Source organism: Mustela lutreola, chromosome 7, assembly GCF_030435805.1.
Source record: "Mustela lutreola isolate mMusLut2 chromosome 7, mMusLut2.pri, whole genome shotgun sequence".
Classification (NCBI taxonomy): Eukaryota; Metazoa; Chordata; class Mammalia; order Carnivora; family Mustelidae; genus Mustela; species Mustela lutreola.
The window spans coordinates 28,302,740-28,322,797 of record NC_081296.1 but is presented as its reverse complement, the minus strand read 5'-3'; the positions used below and the strand labels follow the sequence as shown (position 1 = coordinate 28,322,797).

Here is a 20,058-nt window from a genome sequence, read left to right as displayed (position 1 = left end):
GGAAGTGGTGGCATGAAGTATTAAGAGGAAGGCAAGAATGGGGAAAGGTCAGAACACGAATTTAGGAAGCAAAAGGAGCAACTTCGCATTAAAGTGATGCATTGGCCAAGCAGGGCTTGGAAATGGAGCCGAGACAGGATGGGTGAGACAAAGTTTGGGAAGAGTAAGCAGGGCGAAGAAGTGAGAAGGATGGAAAGCACCTAGTGTGAGGGTGCAGAAAGCAAAGGCAGGCGATTTATGCAGCTTCTCCTGCAGTCCCCCAGGTGCCAAAGGGCAGGTGCCAAGGGGCACCAAGAAGAGCGAGCACTCCTGCGCGGGAGTAACGTGCACTTTTCCTGGAGGTCCCGCGCGCGGTGCAGGTCATAGCCGCGGGCGCGCGCGCTCCCAGGCTGGCCCCGGAGGCGCGGGGAGGGTGGGGGGCGGGGGCGGGGCGGCGCGCGCTCGTCCACGAGAGGTGGGGGCGGGGCGCGGCTGCGGCCGGTGACGTCAGGGAAGGGCGCGCGCCGGGCGGCTGCGGGCGGAGCCGGGAGGCGGGCGCTGCGCGCGGCCGCGGGCGGAGCGGAGGGGCGCAAGGGGCGGAGCGGAGCGCGGGAGGAGGCGGGGGAGGAGAGGCCCCCGAGACCGCGAGCGGCAGCTGAGGAGGGGGCAGCGGAACCCGAGCGCGAGCAAAACAGCTGATCTGATTTTCCTTTAAAGCGAGAGAAAATGGAAGTCGGGTAGCGGCAACTGCGGCGCTGCAGGCTGGCAGAGCGGAGCGGCGCGGCGCGGCAGGTGAGACGGCGCTGGCCGCGGTGCTGCTGGCGGCGGCGGGGCCGGGGCCGCGGACCCGGCAGGTGCGCTGTCGGAGCGCGGGCGCCGGGTCCTTCCGCGCTTCGCGGAGAGGCAGGTGGGCTCAGAGGCCGGGCGATCCTGGGGCCAAAGCGCGAAGGCACAGGGGGCGCGGGGGTCGCGGGCTCTCCACGCAGGGCTCGCGACGCGCTGCATTGCGGGCTCCGTTCTGGACCCCGCGAGCGCCGCGGGCGCCGGCTCCGGATCGACGCGCGTCTCCCAGGCAGGGCGCGGCGCTCTGGCTGGGTCCGGGCCGGCGTCTCCTCCGAGCCCCTTAGCTGTCTGCACTGGAACGTGATGACAGGCGTGGGAGGACCGCCCCCCCCCACCCGGAGTCCGTGTAGGCGCTCCGGGGGTCCCGCGGCGCCGGCCGACTCCCGGGCACGGTGGGGCCCAGAAGCAGCGCTTGAGGCCGCTAGCCGGTGCCCGGGCTGTGGCTGCGTGGGCCACTGTGGCCCGGCGCACAGCTTGCTTGCTTGCTCCTCTGGCTCTGGCTGGACAGCAGGGGAACCGTTAATGCAATTTGGCTGTAAACCCGGAGGCCTTCCCTAGTATCTTCTCACTGGAGGGGAAAAAATTGCATCTGCTGTGCTTTAAGTGCTCCTTTAAATTTGAGAGATGTCAGTGATGTCATCATTAACAAAAACTTTCCTTCATTGGACACAACCGCTCAAGTGTACCCTCCTCCCGGTGCAGCTATTGCAGCCCTTTGAGAAGCTTTGTAAGAGAATGGATTTGCCTTTGCTTCCTAAACTCAACAGCATTGCACAAGTGAAAACGATACTTATTTTTATTTATTGGCTTGAGAATCAATAGATTTGAGAGTAGCTGAAAGGAAACTTGTTAGATCCCAGCGGATCTGGGAATCGCTTCATCCACACCAAAAGGATCCAGAGGAAAGTGTCATGCATGACACTTACATGCTAATTGGCTTGCCTTGTCTTTATAAATGAAAGTGAGCTGTAAGATTTAAAAAAAGAAAAAAAAAAAAGAAAGAAAGAAAGGATATTATATTTGATGTAGCACATGATGTGTCCAGGAAAAGGTGGACAGTGTGGCCTAAATTTGTACAGGCCTTGGTGGCTTCAGGAAAATCTGTAGCTCTTTTTTCAGCACCCCTACCCCCTCCAGGATGGGTCTGGGAGCAGCCTGCCCTAGGGAAAGGAGTGGCTCCTTCTGTGGGGCCCTCCCTGCCTTTCATTTTCTTACTGTAGCAGCTGGTGTGTCCCACCATCCTTTAGGCCAATTCAACACCAGGGAGAGTGGAGAGAGTGCAGAACCTAGAGACCTACCTGCACAGCACATCAAGTTCTGCGGGAATTTTGCCCCTAAATGCAAGCAGCAAGCCATCATTATTGTGTGTGTGTGAGTGTTCCATTAGTACTGATTGTTATGGGAACAAAAGTGAGCAAGTTCCCAAGACAGTCTGAATATCTACTTAAGCCTATCATATTGAAAGGATATTCAATAAGGGACAAAAGTATTGACATTTTTGTATTTAATAATTCATGACCACCCCTAATTGCTTAAAATAAACATGCCTTAAATTATTAGTGTGATCATATTGGGTCTGTAAAGAAGTTAATACCATATGCCATGTAAAAGTTTGAATCTGGTCAAGAATGTGAAGCTTTGAAATGCTGGAGTGGAGCCAAGAAAATGGGGAAGCAGTGGTTTACTTTAGGGTGATGTTCAGGGTGGCAATGGATGGAACCCATTGCCTCACAGTATCTTGCCAGCTCTGGGTCTCAGCCTGGATCTGGTATTGCGGGTGTCTTCATAGGAAGTAACTGCTGGGGCCCCCAGCCTTGGTGGAGGCCAACAGTGGAATTGTCAAGAAGCTAAACTGTGTGTTCTCACCTTGTGGAGAAGGGGAGGTGTACCTCCCGTTGAAGCAAGCAGTGTGTACACAGCCTCGCACCTCTGACAGTTGCCAAATATATTCACAATGGCAAGACTGGATGAGACAGGAAGCCTGGTAGCAGAATCTTTACTGACATTTCTGTGACTTTGGTCCCACAGCATGTCATTGCTCTGGAACTCGAGCTCCTAAGTCATGGCTGAGATTTTTCTATAATTGAAGTGTTCCCAGGACTGTGTGAAATAGTATGAAAATTGTTTTCTTCAGGCTCCAAGCTATGAACTCTTCAGAAATTGAGACTGTGAAATCACTCTGGCTACATATCCATTTTTTTAAACCTGTAGACCTGTGAAAATATTTGCCATAATTTTATTTAACTCACTGCAGTACTTGTAAAAGATAGAAATGTGTTTCCACTAAATCTTTAGGTAGTCATTTATTTCTTAAAACATTTCAAAAACAAACACTTTAAAGCCTCTTCATCCCATTTGTATGCTTAGAGTATCATGTCTTCTGTTTCTGAGAAGCCAAAGTTGCCTTGCTTTTCTTTTTGTTCCGATCGGATCCTAAGGTCATGTACTTGTGTGTTAGGCCCCGAGACTAAAGGCTGAGTCAGCTCCCGCAGGGCCAGCAGGGGGCGTGCTAAACGCGGGTTGGCAGCCCATTCTCTACCTGAGCCACCTTGGAAGAGGATCTGGGATGACCAAGTCGAGGTGGGGGTGAGTGTGGCGGGGTGTGTGTGTGTGTGTGTGTGTGTGTGTGTGTGTGTGTACGTACACGCATGTCAGTGTGTGCTTGTGTGCACCGCACCTCTGTGTGCCTCTGTGTGTGTGTGTGTACACGCATGTCAGTGTGTGCTTGTGTGCACCGCACCTCTGTGTGCCTGTCACCCAAAGGGTGAAAACTGAAGGAAGGATGGGCAAATTACTTAATAGCCAGAAATTGTGGCTCCAGAACTCTGGCCTCCCTCAAAGAGGCACTGCGATTACTCTCACTTGAAGGGCTCCTGGTCTTTGGAGAGTGGCTGTTGGTTCTAGTCTGAAGGCTCCATGCCTTTTCTAACTGCAGAAGGGAGGATGTTGGCTTGGGGAGGAGCTTCTGGTCTCTATCCTGATCCTGGTGAGGACATGACTGCCACCCAGGACAGCCAGAGGAAATGCCACCAACGTCCTGCCAGATTTCCTCTTGGGTTTGACTCCTGTTCACTTAAACCCTGGGACTGTGTGTGGCACCTCCTGGAGGGTTTATTTGCTTGTCTTACCAGGGTTATTGGCCTGGGGTTACTCTGAGGGAATGAAGCAAATGTTTATTTACAGTATATTTCTTTTCCCATAGAAAATGAAAACAGGAGAAAAGAGGCAACTGTGCTTTTTGCTTACATGTGCTTAATCTGACTCTAGGTATATATGCAGGTAGTTCATTGGCAAGTTCCCTGTGAGGCTTCTCCTTGCAGGAGCTGAGCTCCTGAGTGGAGGGTCATCTTGTTGGTTGGGATGGGTGGATGGCTTTGATGATCACTGCAGCATCTGGAGTGGTACTGAGCATCAGATACGCCTCCCTCTTCCCCAGGTCCCTCATGGCACTCACATGCAAAAGGGAAACATAATACCTTAGAAGGGAATAGATTTTCTGCTAGAGAATTCTCTAAATGCTATGGCTGGCTATTTCTTGATACGTCTTGTTCCATCAAAAATGCATGTAAAACCAAATTATTGATTTCAGAGGGACAAATGGGAAAATTTTTTTCAGCTTTGTGCTGAAGCACACTCTTTACTTAGAGCATTGTAAATGGCTACAGGGGGAGGGATGTGCCACTAGTAAGATAAGGGGTGGCACCTTATCCTTTTAGAAGATGTCCATCCCTGAGGATGACCAAAGAACATCTCATTCAAAGGAAGCCCTGAGATCCACAGGAGTTTAAGTGGAAATAAAGCATGCTAGCTCCTACTAATAATCTAATTTGAAAATATTTTACCCTTGAAAGTTGGAGGTAGAGTTTTATTGGCCCTTGGTTATACTGCTGTATCCCAAATAGTGTATATGTCAACCCAAGCGCAAGACAGCCTTCATGCAGATGAGACAGAGCAGACAACGTAGGAGCTACTTCGTCCACACCTTGGGGATAGGTTCTTTATCATTCATAGTAACAGGCTGGAGAAATGGTTGAAATAATTCTTTAAATTCTGAAATTGAGAAATGCACTGGACACTGCCTCGCTTCATGTCTGTATTGTGGTGGTGTGTTTAGCTGTCTGACTTGGGAATTATATCTCCTGACCGGGAAGTGGGTAAAGACTGCATTTCCACCTGCATCAGCCACAGCTTACCACCCTGGACAGCACATAGTGTGACCGTGCTCTAGGCTCCTTGTGGGAAAAGGAGAGAGCTAGCTTCCTGTCTCTCCAAGGCCTTATCTAATAAAATCATTCTCTTCCATGAGACCCCAGCCCTTGCTATTAAGGATTTGTGTTATCCACCAACCCACATTGTGAGAAGTCAAATGCACATTACTGCTGATGGAAATTCTAAAGGCCTCTCTCCTTGTTTAAGCAGATAAGTCTAAAGTAAACTCATTTTCTAGCTTTGAAGGATTTTGAGTCTCCCTCCAGGGAATTATTTTCTATTTGAACTTAATTTAATCTTACCTCGTTTTCCTTATAAATGTAATAGAAATTTGATGTCTGAATGAATATGCATGAGTAAGATGTTATATTGATTTTTATGAAATATAAAATGAGAACTTTGAAATTAATATCCTTTTCTGTTTGGTGTTTCACTCAATTGTTTCATTAGATTACTGTAGAGTTTCATATGGCACTCAGGATTGGTATGACTAAACCACCCACCCACCCCTTGGTGAGATTAGATTAAGTTTCTCAGTTACTGAGACAAGTTGAGGAGTTCGTCCCAGAGAAGGTAAATGTGTGGAGCTGAGGCAGATACCCCACATGCCTTATCTGCCAAGTTGAGACTGCTGCCTCTGGCAAGACCTTGCTCTGCTACCCTTGGGGCTGACAAACCCATGGTTTATCCCCATCATCTCCGTGCTTCCATCCTAGGAACTGTCCATGACATGAGCCTCTCCTGGTTCTTAAAGTAAACTCAGGGTTGGCCTGGCTTGTCCTTGTCATGCAAGAAATCTCTTACATGTCTCTTACACAATGCACCATGTCCTGGGACATGAAGTGCCCCTTGTTCTGCAGACCACCCCCACCCCCAAGCTGAATTGTACCCCTTTATCTTGGGAGTCCAAAAGCCATGGTGGCAATCTATTTCCCCACAGTTCTTCTAGTAATGATTTGAAGTTTAGAAAAAAAATGAGCATTATTGAGATATGGGTAACACATTTGCTTGTGTAATATTTTATGCCTTTAAAACACATCTTTCCAGGGACACCTGGGTGGCTCACTTGGTTAAGCATCCAGCTCTTGATTTCTGCTCAAGGTCCTGAGATGGAGGCTCGCATCAGGCCCTGTGCTCAGTACAGATTCTGCTCGAGATTCTCTCTTTCCCTTTGCCCCTCCTCTGCTTGTGCATGCACGCCCGCGTATATGCACATGCTCTCTCTCCAAAATAAATAAACAAATCTTTAAAAAAAAAAAAAAAAAAAAACTCTTTCCACATTCCAAGATATACATAGTTAACATTTTCTTTTTAAAATTTAAGAATTGGATTTTTTTTTTTTTTGCCAGTCTTTTAAATAATACCATGCTAACCCTTAGAAGAATCACCACTAAGTAATAAAAATAAAATGGACAAGTTCACGTCTCTGACCCGGATGGGGTGATGATCTGTGTGACCTTGGGCACAGTCCCAGGCAGCTTCCTGGGGGAGAATATCTGCCCTAGTCCTCCTGCAGGCTCTGGGGGAGGATCTGGTGGGAGTGTGTGCAGTGAGTTCTTAAATTCTAAGTAGCCATCAGTTGTTCCAATAAAAGGAATTGGAGATTGATTATGTCTGTCTCACTCATCACTAGCCTATTTCTCTCTCTTGTCAGTTGATGGATTTACAGTTTGTACTTGTAACTCAAGGCATTGCTTGAATGAACTTGCTTTGTCTTGTTTTGTAGAGGAAGAAGGAAGCCTGGGTAAGAAGGATAGATGACTTCCTATGGCTTTAGTGATTCTTACAGTTTATCTAAAACTGTGAACCTGCTTTGTTAAAAATATTAAAGGAAGGGGCACTAGGGTGGCTCAGTGGGTGAAGCATCCGACTCTTGGTTTCCACTTCGGTCATGATCTCAGGGTTGTGAGGTCTAGCCTTGTGTTGGGTGCCACACTCCATGGGGAGTCAGCTTGAAGATTTTCTCCCTCTGCCTCTCCCCCCCGAGCTGGCATGCATGTGCGTGCTCACACTCTCTCTCTAAAATAAAAAAAATCTTTAAAAAAAAAATGCTGAAGGGAATTCCTCTAAATTCAAATAAATCACAAACTTCCCCCAAACTGGGCTGCGTCCCCTGTGCCTTGGATGCTGCTGAGCCCCCAAGGGCTCATTGGATGGTTACAGAGCACATTTCCTTACACTTGGAATTGATGAAAGATTGGTTGTTTGCATGAACAACTTGGGGCTGGGGAGAGGAAAGAGAATAGCGTTCCGGAGGTGGAGTTGTGCCCACCAGTGTCAGTGATGGGCAGTGACTATGACCTACAACCTTGCCAGCATGGTTGGTCCTGGCATTTACCCCTGGCGAGAGGGTGTGCCCAGATCAGTGTCTACACCACTCTCCCCACCCTGAACACTCTCCCTTGTAGGACCTGCTGGCATTCCCAGAACAAGTTTTTAGGCTCTGAGACCCCTTGTCATTGGCACTGGCTGTGGTGAAGTGTCCAGAGGTCTCTGTGCCACCTCAGGATAAGGCAGGCGCATGAGGGAGGAAGTGGCTTTTTTGCAAGCCCTGTCACTTATTAGGTTGACTGAAAGCTCTGTGGCTATTTAACTTGTCACTATGGATGTGCAATTATTGGTAGGCAAATTGAAAGGCCAAACTGAATCTCTTGGGTATCTGTGGCCTGGAAATGCAGGAATGGATTGCAGTTCACATACACATTCCTTCATTATTCTCTTTGCAAAGTCTGTCTTATCTGAGGTACTGACTGAGAACTAGGTCCTTAGGTCCACTTGGCCAGAAGTGGGCAGTCAACCCTGGGTTATTGGGTGTGTGCTGTCAGCCTGGGCTTCTCTTCGGGGTCTTCGGACTGTACTGGATGAGGTAGGCAGGGTTTCCTTAGGTTTCTTCTGCCACAGTTGACTTACCCCTAGGGGGCTGAGGGAATGGGCCAAATGAGGAAGGGGATTAAGAGGCACAGACTTCCACTTATAAAATATGTAAGTCAGAGAGATGAAGAGCACAGAGTAGGGAATACAGTCAATAATACTGTAATAACATTATACGGTGGCAGATGGTGACTACACTTCACCATGGTGAGCACTGAGTAATGTATACAATTGTCAAATCACTACAGTGCGCACCTGAAGCTAATATAGCATTGTATGTCAACTATCCTTCAGTAATAAAAATGAAGATAAGTTGATCTATCCTGTGGACGACCTCATAGACATTATCACAAAAGGCAGTTAAGACTTCAGGACCCCCCTTGGGAGGGGTCAACATGGAGAAGAAATTTTGCAGTTTAACATTTGGGGCTCATTACCAGAAGATTAGTGTGCAGTTGCATTTAAATTAGACTCCCTCTATCCCCATAGAGTGACTGGAGGGCCAGGCTACAAACATGGATATGAGTGAGCATCTGTTTGTAGCCTACCAGCTGCCCTGGTGAAGGACAGGTCCTGCCTGCTGGGGAGAGAACTCCCAGCCCAGAGGTGGCCTCCTTCTTGCTTTAGCCTCCACTTTGGGCACATTTCCGAGGTCTAATCTCACATGGCGAAAGAAAAAAAAATCTAGCTGCCTGTTCTCTGATTATCCCATTAACTCCATGATTCCTTGCAGAATCATTTCCAGTTTAAGTGCTGACTAATCAGGGCAAAGAAAACCCAGCTCATTGTTGAGAGAGAACAGGTAGGAAAATTCTGAGGTCTCTTCAAAAGATGTGTATCCGTTTCTTAGGTGGAGGACAATACAGAGCATTTTCACAAGTATGTGTCCTTAGAAATGAGTTGTGTGGACAGCATTCCTCCTCCTGACCAGTAAGCTCCTGGAAGAGATCTCTGATGTACCTTGTTCAGAAGAGACTCTCAACTTGTGTTTGTTAAATGCACTTAACGAGTCCTGTGGGAATTAAAATTAAACATTTAACTATTCTTTCCAGAATTGGTTAGCTCCCATGAGTTCAAAAGCATTGTAGTTGAGAATACGGTTCACATAAAATTTGAAACATTTCCCTGCTGTAGTCCCCAGCTAGCATGCAAAATTTTTACATGCTAGATTATTTACTGATAATAATCATCATAATAATAATGCATTATTTATAATATATATATTGTAATATTGCAATATAATAATAAGCATTATTTACTGATTATTTACTGATTCACCTTCTTGGGACTTGCTTGTCACTCAGCAGAGGATAAATTCTGAGAGGAGTTATAGTTTCATATTTTCCATTATATTTTTTAAAGATTTTATTAAGTTATTAGAGAGAGCAAGGGAGCAAGAGAGCAGGGGCTGTGGCAGTGGGATAAGCACACTCCCTACTGAGCTCAGAGCCTGATGTGGGGCTCGATCATAGGACCCTGAGATCTTAACAGTAGCCGAAGTCAGATGCCTAATTGACTGAGCCAACCAGGCACCCCTTTCTGCTATATATATCACATATATTCTATGCAGTTTCAGGGAATATTGGCTGTATCTGTTTGATAAGACAAATTATTATACTCTAGAGTTTTTTTATTCTTTATTTATTTGTTGGAGAGAGAGTGCGCACATACAGAAGCAGGGGAAGCAGCAGGCAGAGGAAGAAGCAGACTCCCCACTTAGCAGGGAGGCCAACATGGGGCTCGATCCCAGGACCCAGGGATCATGACTTGAGCCAAAGGCAGGTGTTAAACCAATTGAGCCACCCAGGTGTCCCACTCTATAGAGTTAAAAAAAAAAAAAAAAGAAAGAAAGTCCTCCCAACCTCAATTTTTCCTGTCTGGGGTTTCAGAGGAGCCGAGAAAAATGAAGTGTTCTATACTATCTATGCAAGGGACTAACTCTTCCTTTGGGTCTCTCTCCACTTCCTGCAGACTGGGGCCAGCAACCCTTGCCCTCTTGCTGCCTGTCTCTGCCTCTGATGAGCTCATCTTCCTGCTCTAAAGGGTCCCCTTGGGGCTACGGGGGCCCTTGGACCTCAACTGTCTGCCACTGAGAGATTCCTTATCACCTGTCTTAATGTTATTTCAGTTTGGCAGGAGAGTAAGATCGACTGGACCGGTGGTAACAGAACACAGCCATGCCTCTGTGATGTACAGGTCTGTCCCCAAGGTACTGAGTGGGAAACGACACTTCTGGTTAAAGCACTGCTGGGAAGTTTTTCTTTCAAGTAATTAGCCTTTTCTGTCATTGCTCCCTTCAATGTTCTTAATCCGGCCAAAGCGGCCCAAGAAAGAAGGAACTGAACCACTGTATCCATGATGATAAAGGGAGGGCTCACAGAAATGCTGCTTGAAAAGCCCTCTATCAGAATGGGAGACCCGTGGTCCTCCTCCTTGCCCTGCGGGAGGCACCTCCAGTGGGCGCAGGAGGCTGGTGTGGCACCCCAGAGGGAGCAAAGAATGGGCATTACTAAGACAAGGAAAACAACCTCGAATTAACCCTCTGTGGTGCAGGAGGGTACCAAACAGGGTAAAGTCAAGTGTTTCAGGTGCAGTGAAGTCCAGAATCTGAGCCACACCTGCAGCCCCCAAAGTGTGTGCTCTTCATGTCCCACTCCTCCTAACAGACAGGAGGAGAGGCAGGCACGGTTTCTGATTAGGAAGGCATGTTGGCTGCCTACTCCCGGGTGTGATAGAATGACCTGTGTCCATTCCCAGAGCTGCCCAGCCTGCAGCAGGGCAGACCCCCAGGTTCCTGATGGCCCTACCCCTCAGTTCTCCATGTGTCCCAGGGAGCAGGTAGTGGCCTTTTACCCTGGATTCCCAGTGGCATTCCATGAGCAGTGGAGAAGGACACGAGAAAGCGCCTCTGGAACGGACATCTGGCTGCCACAAGGGAGCTCCCCCAAGGGCTTGGGGTGTGGGCCTGGGCTGAGCATCAGTGACAGAAGGCAGCCCCGGCCACTACACCAGCTTTGGGCAGCTACTGGGGTGGTGGGGAGGCCACACATGAAGGCACCACATGGGGAGAGGACGGGCAAGGGGCACGTTCTCAGGGGAACTGGAGCTCTTCAAACCCCAGCTTCAGTCTCTTCATCTGCACATGAAGCTGTACTTTATAAATTGTATAAGACTGTACGAATGTAAGAAGCATTTTTTTGGTTTTGGTTTTGGTTTTTTAATGTCGGCGTTGTCATCACATGGCTCCCAGTGGCTCCTAGAGAATGCCCCATGGATGTTTGTTGCTGGCGCAGCTAGGCTTGTGGGCTGAAAGTAGGCTGCAGGTCATTTCTGCAGGGACTGTGGGCATGAGGCTGCCACCCCTGTCTTTGGGGCCATCCTATATTCTCCCCATGGATTACTGCTTTCCCCAAATCCCTGAGCGCATGAGACTTGACCCTTCTGCTTACCCTGAGTATTTTCAGGAACTTGACTCAGGCCAGCCCCATGTACGTCCATTAAATGGACCCCCCAATGGACAGAGAGTCCATGTCAGCCCCTGCTGTGACTGCCCAGTGGTCTTGCACTTGTTCTCTCCAGCTACTTCTGTGGGATCCTGCCTTCCCAGCATGCTCTGCTTCCTAGAGTGTCTACAGGGGAGGATGTGGGCATCTGAGTGTTTGTGCAGGGCCATCTGAGTTCCCAGGCTGGCTTGGGTGAGATAACTCCAGCCCTGGGGGTCCTGGGGGCTGGAGTCCAAGAGAGGATTTGCTTTGGGCCTGGACACCCTGGGCTCCATTTCTGTTGGTGCTGCCTCTCCTGCAATGGGTCCCTGGCTGTGTCAAATCCTCCCCAGCCTCAGTGTCCCCACAGTTGACCTTTGTCTCACAAATGACAGCAGGTTCAGGAGACCTTTTGGCTTCCTATGGCTTCTCTCCCAGCCCCTCTTCAGTCAAGATTGAGCTGAAACCATCTGGGCATTAATTCCTTCCCAGTGGGGTTGGGGGAAAGCCTGTGCCATTGCTGCAGATCTCGGGGATCTTGCCGATAGTCTTTATGACTCTGAGCCTCTGTTTCCTCATCCTGGAATGACAGTGAGAGAAGGGACCTCATGGGGTTGTTGCAGGGTCTACAGAGGCCAGTTGTCAGCTGCCTCTGGGAAAGGGAGGGGCTCGTCCAGGAGCTCCAGAGAGGTCTGGCAGGCACGTTCATGAGCTCACAGGAGGCTTTCGGCAGAAAATAGCCTGGAGCTGGAGAGGGCAATCTGGACCCTTCCTTTTGGCATCCACCAGGATTTACTTCTTTGCTTTCCTATGAGGGAGTGTACCAAAGAATCGCTCCAACTTGTGTTCAGTGCACATCACTGACATTAATTTTTCAAGCAGACTATTGATGAATTTAATTAATGTGTCAGGAGAGGGAAAGTTGAGAAGGCAGCCTGGAGTGAACTTCACTTTGCTCTTGCTGTTTTGAGTAAAATCATCTGTTTTATTTATTCATTCATTTACTTTTGAAGATTATTTGAGAGAGAGCGAGTGAGCAAGAGAGAGCATGAGCAGAGGTAGGGACCGAGGGACAGAGTACAGAGTACTGATGAGTACAGAGACCACCCCACCGTGGGCTAGATCCAGAGACACCAGGATCATGACCTGAGCCCAAGGCCACTGCTTAACCCACTGGGCCACCCAGGCACCCCAATATAACAATCAGTTTTGGAGAAATATTTTGTAAAACATGCTCCTTAGGAAGTACTGAATATAGAAAGATTAAATCAGTACAGAACTTCCCTAGGCCTGCCGTCAGTGTCACCATGCTTCTTGCACATGCAGAAAGGTGGAAGCCTGGATATTATACATAAAAATAGACCATACTATTTTTTTCCCTTTGCTTAGTCAGTCTTTTATTTTGTGAAAATCTAGTATTTGTACAAGTTAAAAGAATTCAAATGAATATATAGTAAAACATTTTATTTTCAGATCCTAGACCCAAATCTCTCTTTCAAGAGGCACTACTGTTAATTACTCCTGTGTATCCTTCTAGAAATATAGTCTGTGAATGTCTAAGGATATGAGCATCTTTTTTAATTTTTTTAAATTTAAACACATAGGAGCATACAGTACCCATCGTTCTCTGTTCTCCTTTTCCTCACTTGGTCATATAGGAGATTATTACATTTTTTAGTCTCTAGTATATGCTATTTATTCATTTATTTGTTTATTTGTCTATTTTACTTTTTTTTTTTTTGCCTTTTTTTAACATCTTAATTTTATTTTATTTTTTCCAGTGTTCCAAGATTCATTGTTTATGCATCACACCCAGTGATCCATGCAGTCCGTGCCCTCCTTAATACCCACCACCAGGCTCACCCCTCCCCTCAGCCCCCTCCCTTCTAAAACCCTCAGCTTGTTTCTCAGAGTCCACAGTAATATATGATATTTTAGAAAGCATTCATTTAATTTTTTTAAAAAAATTATTTAAATTCAAATTTAGTGAACATAACAGTGTATTATTAATTTCAGAGGTAGAGTTTAGTGATTTGTCAGTTGCATATCACACCCAGTACTCATTACATCATGTGCCCACCCTAATGCCCATCACCCCATTACCTCATCTTCCCACCCCCCTTCCCTCCAGCAACCCTCAGTTTGTTCCTTAGAGTTAAGAGTCTCTTTATGGTTTGCTTCCTCTGTTTTTTTTTTTTCTTTTTTTTTAAAATTAATTAATTTTTTATTTTTTATAAACATATATTTTTATCCCCAGGGGTACAGGTCTGTGAATCACCAGGTTTACACACTTCACAGCACTCACCAAAGCACATACCCTCCCCAATGTCCATAATCCCACCCCCTTCTCCCAAACCCCCTCCCCCCAGCAACCCTCAGTTTTGTGAGATTAAGAGTCACTTATGGTTTGTCTCCCTCCCATTCCCATCTTGGCTTCCTCTCTGTTTTTACCTTATTTTATTTTTCCTTTCCTTCCCCTGCGTTCATTAGCTTTGTTTCTTAAATTCCACATATAAGTAAAATCATAAGCACTCATTTAGATTTTGTTTTTATTTAATAATGAAGGATTTACTGAATTTAAACCAAATATCTTTATTTCTTGGAGTGTGAAGCTTCCTAAAACATCTCTTTCCCGGTTGGGTAAGTTCGATTTTGGTTATGGACACAGCCCCAGATTTCCCAGGGGCCCTCCCAGGTGGCACTTCCTGCAGCAGGGCCCAGCCTCTGTCCCCTGGGCACACACCATGTGGGTGAGCAGAGGATGCCCAGGAGGAAGGGGATGCAGCTTTGGGAGCAGCCGTAGTCTCATTCAGTTCCTGTAAAATTTAGGGAAAACTGGGATACAGATTTGCTTCTACCTTGTGTTTAGAGTTGGTATCAGCTAGCTCGCTTCTGCTTTGAAAGAGGAGGAAATCATGTAGCCACATTGCCTTCAGACTCCTCCCCTCCCCCACTGGTCTTCCCTTGTTGTTAAGAATCCCTTACATCGCCAAGACACACACCGTGTGCCCTCTCTTAGTTAACCTCAGTTTGCACAGTTACTTGGTCTTCATGAAATATTTACATGGATTCTAGGATCACACAGTTATCAGTGCTTTTATTAAGCATTCTGGAGGAATTCTCAAGGGCTTTCTTGCAATTCCTCTTTCAATGATCTGAAGTTCATTATAAAGTTCGTTTAGGTCCCTTATTCCCATCCCACGTGGCGCTTGACACCCACCTGCAGAATAATTGCAAGTTTCAAAGTATAACCTGAAAACTAAAAAGAAAAAAAACAATTAATTCTCTTGAAAATTTATGTGAATATAAAATTCTCAAGTCACACTAATCCTTTAAAACTGTACAGAAATATTTTGGGAGTTTATAGCTTTTCAGCACTGAGCATGACTGTGGAGAAATTTGAACTCCTCCTGTTTTCAGCCTAGTTGTTTGCATGATTGTGTTGGTTCAGTGATTTCATGGGGCTGTTTCTGGATGCTGATCTTTCTGTGTCACTTTCCTTTAAAGAAGCAAAATATAGGGGCGCCTGAGTGGCTCAGTGGGTTAAGCCTCTGCCTTTGGCTCAAGTCATGATCTCAGGGTCCTGGGATCGAGTCCCGCATCGGGCTCTCTGCTTGGCAGGGAGCCTGCTTCCTCCTTTCTCTCTGCCTGCTGCTCTGCCTGCTGCTCTGCCTGCTTGGTCTCTCTCTGTCAAATAAATAAATAAAATCTTAAAAAAAAAAAAAAGAAGCAAAATATACCCTTTCAATTTATGCACACAAGATACTTTATTTCAGGAGTTTTATTTTATTCTATCATTGACCTTTTTCTGATAATAATTCACAAATGTTAATTATGTAAGTACTGTTTCTTCGGTGTCCTATCTGTCATCTCTTTAATCAACTTGATATTTCATGTCCTTTCACGTCTCATTTGCTTGTCTCTTTGGTTGATTGTTTTCATTTTGTTATTTAATTGTTTCTAGTGTGGTTTTCCTCCATAGCCCATTTATTTTATTTTTTATTTCTCCATTTCTTTCCCAAGTTCTTCTTCTCTTTCTGTTGGTTTATATTATCATCTTTGATTTCTTAAATCTTTTTAGGAGAGTAGGGTAGGCAGGGTAATGTTCCCTTAAAAATGTTACTATCCTCTGGATCCCCAGAACGCCTGAATATGCTACTTTACAAAGAAGAGGAGAATTGGAATTGAAGAAAAATAAATTTCGATATGGAATTCATGCTGCTAATCAGCCTACCTTAAAATACAGAGCTTATCCTGGACTGCTGGGAAGGCCCAATGTAATCAGAAGGGTCCTTCAACACGGAAGAGGGAGAGCCAGAGATCTGTCAGTGTGAGAAAGACTTGTCCTGATGTTGTTAGACCTGGACCACGAGCCAAAGCATGTGGGCGGCCTCTAGATGTTGGAAAAGGCAAGGAAGAAGGTTCTTATGTGGTAGGCAGAATAGTGACCCCTAAAGCTGTCCATTTACTAGTCCCCAGGACCTGTGAGTATGTGGTTTTATATGTTAGAGGGGACTTTGCCAGTGTGATTTAGAGTCTTGAGGTGAGGTATATTGTGCTGAATTATCTAGGTGAACCTATTGTAATTCCAAGGGAGGCAAGAGGGTCAGAGTCAGAGAGGGAGAGGTAAGGACAGAAACAGAGGTTGGGTGATGTGGCTCCCGGAAGGAGACTACAGGCACAGGAACAGGGGTGGCCTATAGAACGCATAAAAATGGGGAGCAGATTCTCTCCTGGAAACTTCCAAAGGAATACAGCCTTGCAATACCTTGCTTTTAGCCCAGTGAGACCCATTGCAGACTTCTGACCTCCAGAATGTTGTTTTAAGTCACCAAACTTCCCAAATTTTATTATAGCAGTAATAGGAAACTAGCAGAGACTGTGGGAGATTTTTACTAAAAAGGCTCTTCAGCTATTTCCTTATGAGTATTTCTTCATAATCTCCATCTGCCTTCCTTCTCTATCCCCATTTCTATGTCTCAGTCTTTTGCTGGTTACTTTGTGGTGTTAGTCATGCTTTAGTATAGGCAGATCTTTGTTGAAGGATGGAGCTAGGGCTGACACTGGGGCAGGTGCACACTCGATTCAAGGTTGTGGTATGGAATATACTTTCGCCAGATGGGTTTTCTTTTCCTTATTAAGTTGGATGTGGCTCTGAGCAGACCTTTTGTCTTGAATTTGCTGCCTTCTTTTTTCCCTATGAGGCCAAGTCCACAGGCGGAGGTTTATGCCGCGGCTCTGTCTCTATATCTGCAAGATCTTTCGTGACTAGTCATATCCACGCCAGGCCATTTCTCCCAGCGGGGTTTGACCCCCCCAACCAATGGATCAGCAGGTGTGCCCTGACTTGCTGTGTGCTTTCCTGACTACGTGGGTTCTGGTACACTCAGTGGTTTGTGCTGTATGCTTGTGTCTGTCTCTCTGATTCATTGAAGTCAGAATATAACTTTATAGCGCTTTCTCTCCCTTTTCATTGTTTGGGGGAAAGTGTGGGAAAGTAAACCCTTCAAGAGAAGCTGCTGTCTCACCAAACCATGGGTCTGTGGATGATGAGGGATTTTGCTTATAATTTTGGGGGACTCCTCGTCCTTTGAGTTAGAGAAACAGGTCACAGTTTCTCAAAGAGCTGAACATTGTTTAGTGTCTGGAATTTTGGAGCTCCTTTTCTAAGAGGTTTTATTTGACTCTAGAACACTTCTGCACAAAAGCCTTACTGTTAGAGGAGAGAAGCTATCATATTAGAGAGTTAGCATCCTAGGCCCTCCCCTGCATAGCAGCCTAGAGGAAGGATGCAGACAGGTTCTGTGCTGGAAATCTGACCCAGGCCTCCTCTGCCTCCGTGGTCTCATCCCACTCCTGCTGTGTCTCAGTGTCCTTGGAGTGACTAACCACCTACATCTCGGAAATCTGCATGGCCTTTTGGACATCAATCGATAAAGACTTAAATGAATACTTCCTGCTTTAATCAGTAATGAATATTAAAGTAATGCTGTACTCCCTAAGCAGCAAGAGTGGTTGTCACTAACTGTCATGGGCTTTATTGACTTTATTTGGTTTAAATTTCACAGCCACTCTGGGAGGCAAGTGTCACTGTTCAGGTGAGCCTAGTAGGAGAGCACATAATTTGCTAGCCACACATCTCAGGAAGTACAAACTGTCTTTACAAACTCCCCGATTAGTTCTTCACACCTGGGAGGTGGGCCCTTGCTTTGTTGGGTTGACTGAAGCTTGTGAACATTTCGTCTTCTCTTACAAACCCTTTGTGCATGCAAATTTATTGACCTAAGTATATTTTGGAACAGCTTACCTGCAGTAATCTAAGATAGAGTGCTCCTACAGCCTGTTGTTCCTGTGGCACCTGCCAGGCATGTGGTGTAGGACGAGGAGAGCACACACACTCACTGTCTTTACTTGCTTCGCGGGGACGTCCACCATGCACAAAATGACAGTAGGGTGAATCTCTAGATATTTTTCTTCTTTCTTGGCCTGCCACTGGTTTATAGAGTAAACAGAGGTTGTCAGTCAAGGGGATGAGTAACCTGTGGGCCATGGCTTCAGAGAAGCCAGCAGGGCTGAGCCCCACATCCCTGTAGAGACAAGAAGTCAGCAGCACCCGAGAATCAGTTGAAATGATCAACACCATCACTGTGCTGTTGCAACTGTGGAGAAAGAGAAAAATGTATTTGGCGTTTGGGAAGAATGACATCCTGGGCTCAGCTATGCAATCAGAATGTGTGAGATCTTGAAGAATGTAGCCCTCTGGAAGCTTCCTTGGATACCTGGGAGGATAAGAGAATGAGCCGTCCCATCTAGTGACTTCTGTGAGCCCTCCCCCACTCCCCACCCCCGTGGATGATTCATAGCTGGCATCAGTTCTAGGACATTATTAGCCACTAGCTCTTCAAAGATGGCCTGTTACTACTTCCCTTCTTTCTTTTCTTTTCCAGTTACTCATTTATTGGTCTTTTTTGTTCCATTCTTGTTTTTTAAGCCTTCTCTTATATTATCTTTCTTCTGGCTTTCTATACTTCATTCTGGATAGTCTGAATCTGCCCTTCATGTGATGCATGTCAATTCACTAGAAAACCTCACCAGTTGGTTTTTTTGTTTCTGTATTACTCATTTCTATGAATTCCCTTAATTTCCCACATCCTTGGTCTTTTTAAAAGTGTCATACTGTTTACTGATGGTTTTGATCATTTTGAAAAATGCCTGACTCTATCACTTAAAATAGTTTGTTACAGTTTGTGAGAAATAGTCTGTTACCTGAACATCATGGTGGCCAAGGGGGTGTCTGGTCCTACTCTTTGCTGGATCTGCTGGTCCCTGTTTTGGGGAGCTGCTGCTTATTGTGTTTTCTCACTTGTTTACAGCCTCATCTTTGGCTTGGCTTCAGGGTGGGTACACCTGGCCAGGGAGGTTATATTTGTTTTATTTCCAGTCCCCAGGGCTGCTGTGAGCCTGGGGCCATCTTGCATGTTAACTCCTTGGGTGGATGGTTTTGGCAGCTCTGGGGGCTGGTCTGAGCTGAGGCTCCTCTGAGCCCCTCCCCTTTGTTTATAGTCATGCAGCCTGGGGTGAGAGCTGTGGAAATGCTTCCTATGAGACAGGGATGTAGTCAGTGTGGAGGTCAGGACAGAGCTAGCCACACGCCACAGACACTGTGTATGTGTTGAATGCATGGTTGTCCTGAAGTTGGGAACCGCTTGGAAAGTAAACCCACCAAAGGACAGGCCTAGGAATATCCAGGGAGCACTTTTCTTGACTGAGTGCTCAGTCATGACTGGAAGAGTATTGGTTACATTGGGGAACTCTGTCAGTTGCTCAAAGGCCAAGTATTGGCTGACTCCTTGCAACTAAGTGTGTTATATTTTCTGGAAGTTTACTTGTTTCCTTCTTTTTATCATAACAACAAGATTGAAAATGCAAAGCTTGGGTGTAGAAGAGCACATAGTGCTTCAGCACATGAGTGCTGGGTCAGTGCAGAGAAAGGAGGAAAGCAATCCATACCTTAATGGCTGGAATGTTCTTGAACCTGTTGTGCAGAAGATATGCAACTGAGGTTTCTTTTGCATTTTTCTTGATTGTAGAAAACTTAAAAAAAAAAAAAAAAAAGCGCACAGAACATTTGAGAATATTCCCTACCATTGGGAAACTATTATATGAAGTTCAAGGTTAGACACTGCCCCCAGGCAGATTGTCTACCCCAGCTGCTCTCATTCCAGCTGTGCCACAGTACATAGCTACCTTGCTCTGATCTTGGCTGCTGGTTTCCCGTCCCCTTTCTAGGTGTCTGTAGAGCCTGCCTTTCAAGCACCCCTTCTCCTATGACACTTTTTATGGTTTTCCTTCTGAAGGCATTTCCCAGCTTGCCCCTATCCCTGAACCTTTAAAGTATGCGCTCACATCACAGAGTGTGTGCCTTCCTGGGAACTCTACACTTAAGGTCCTGGCTCCCAAAGGGCAGGTTGTAGATTTTCATGTGTTCATAAATCTCACTCATGGGGTGCCTTCCTTATGGAGGATGGTGCTTTTCATGGTCATGGCATAGGAAAAGCTCTTTAGGTTCCAAAAGCAAGTAATTATTTGTTTTGCACTCCCTTGCACCATTAGTGCCCCCCAAAGTCTTGCAGTATTTTATCCCTTCCCCCCAAAACAAAAACAAAAACATGTA

General features: G+C 46.2%; 1 protein-coding gene across 1 annotated transcript in view; it reads left to right on the top strand.

The window, feature by feature from the left end:
• The first annotated feature begins 570 nt into the window (after positions 1 to 570).
• The window catches only part of OTUD7A (OTU deubiquitinase 7A), a 365,641-nt gene continuing 346,153 nt past the window's right edge, over positions 571 to 20,058 (top strand). The window contains exon 1 of the mRNA XM_059180212.1: positions 571 to 771. The gene's annotated coding sequence lies outside the window, so the exon portion shown is untranslated. The remainder of the gene's footprint in view (positions 772 to 20,058) is intronic.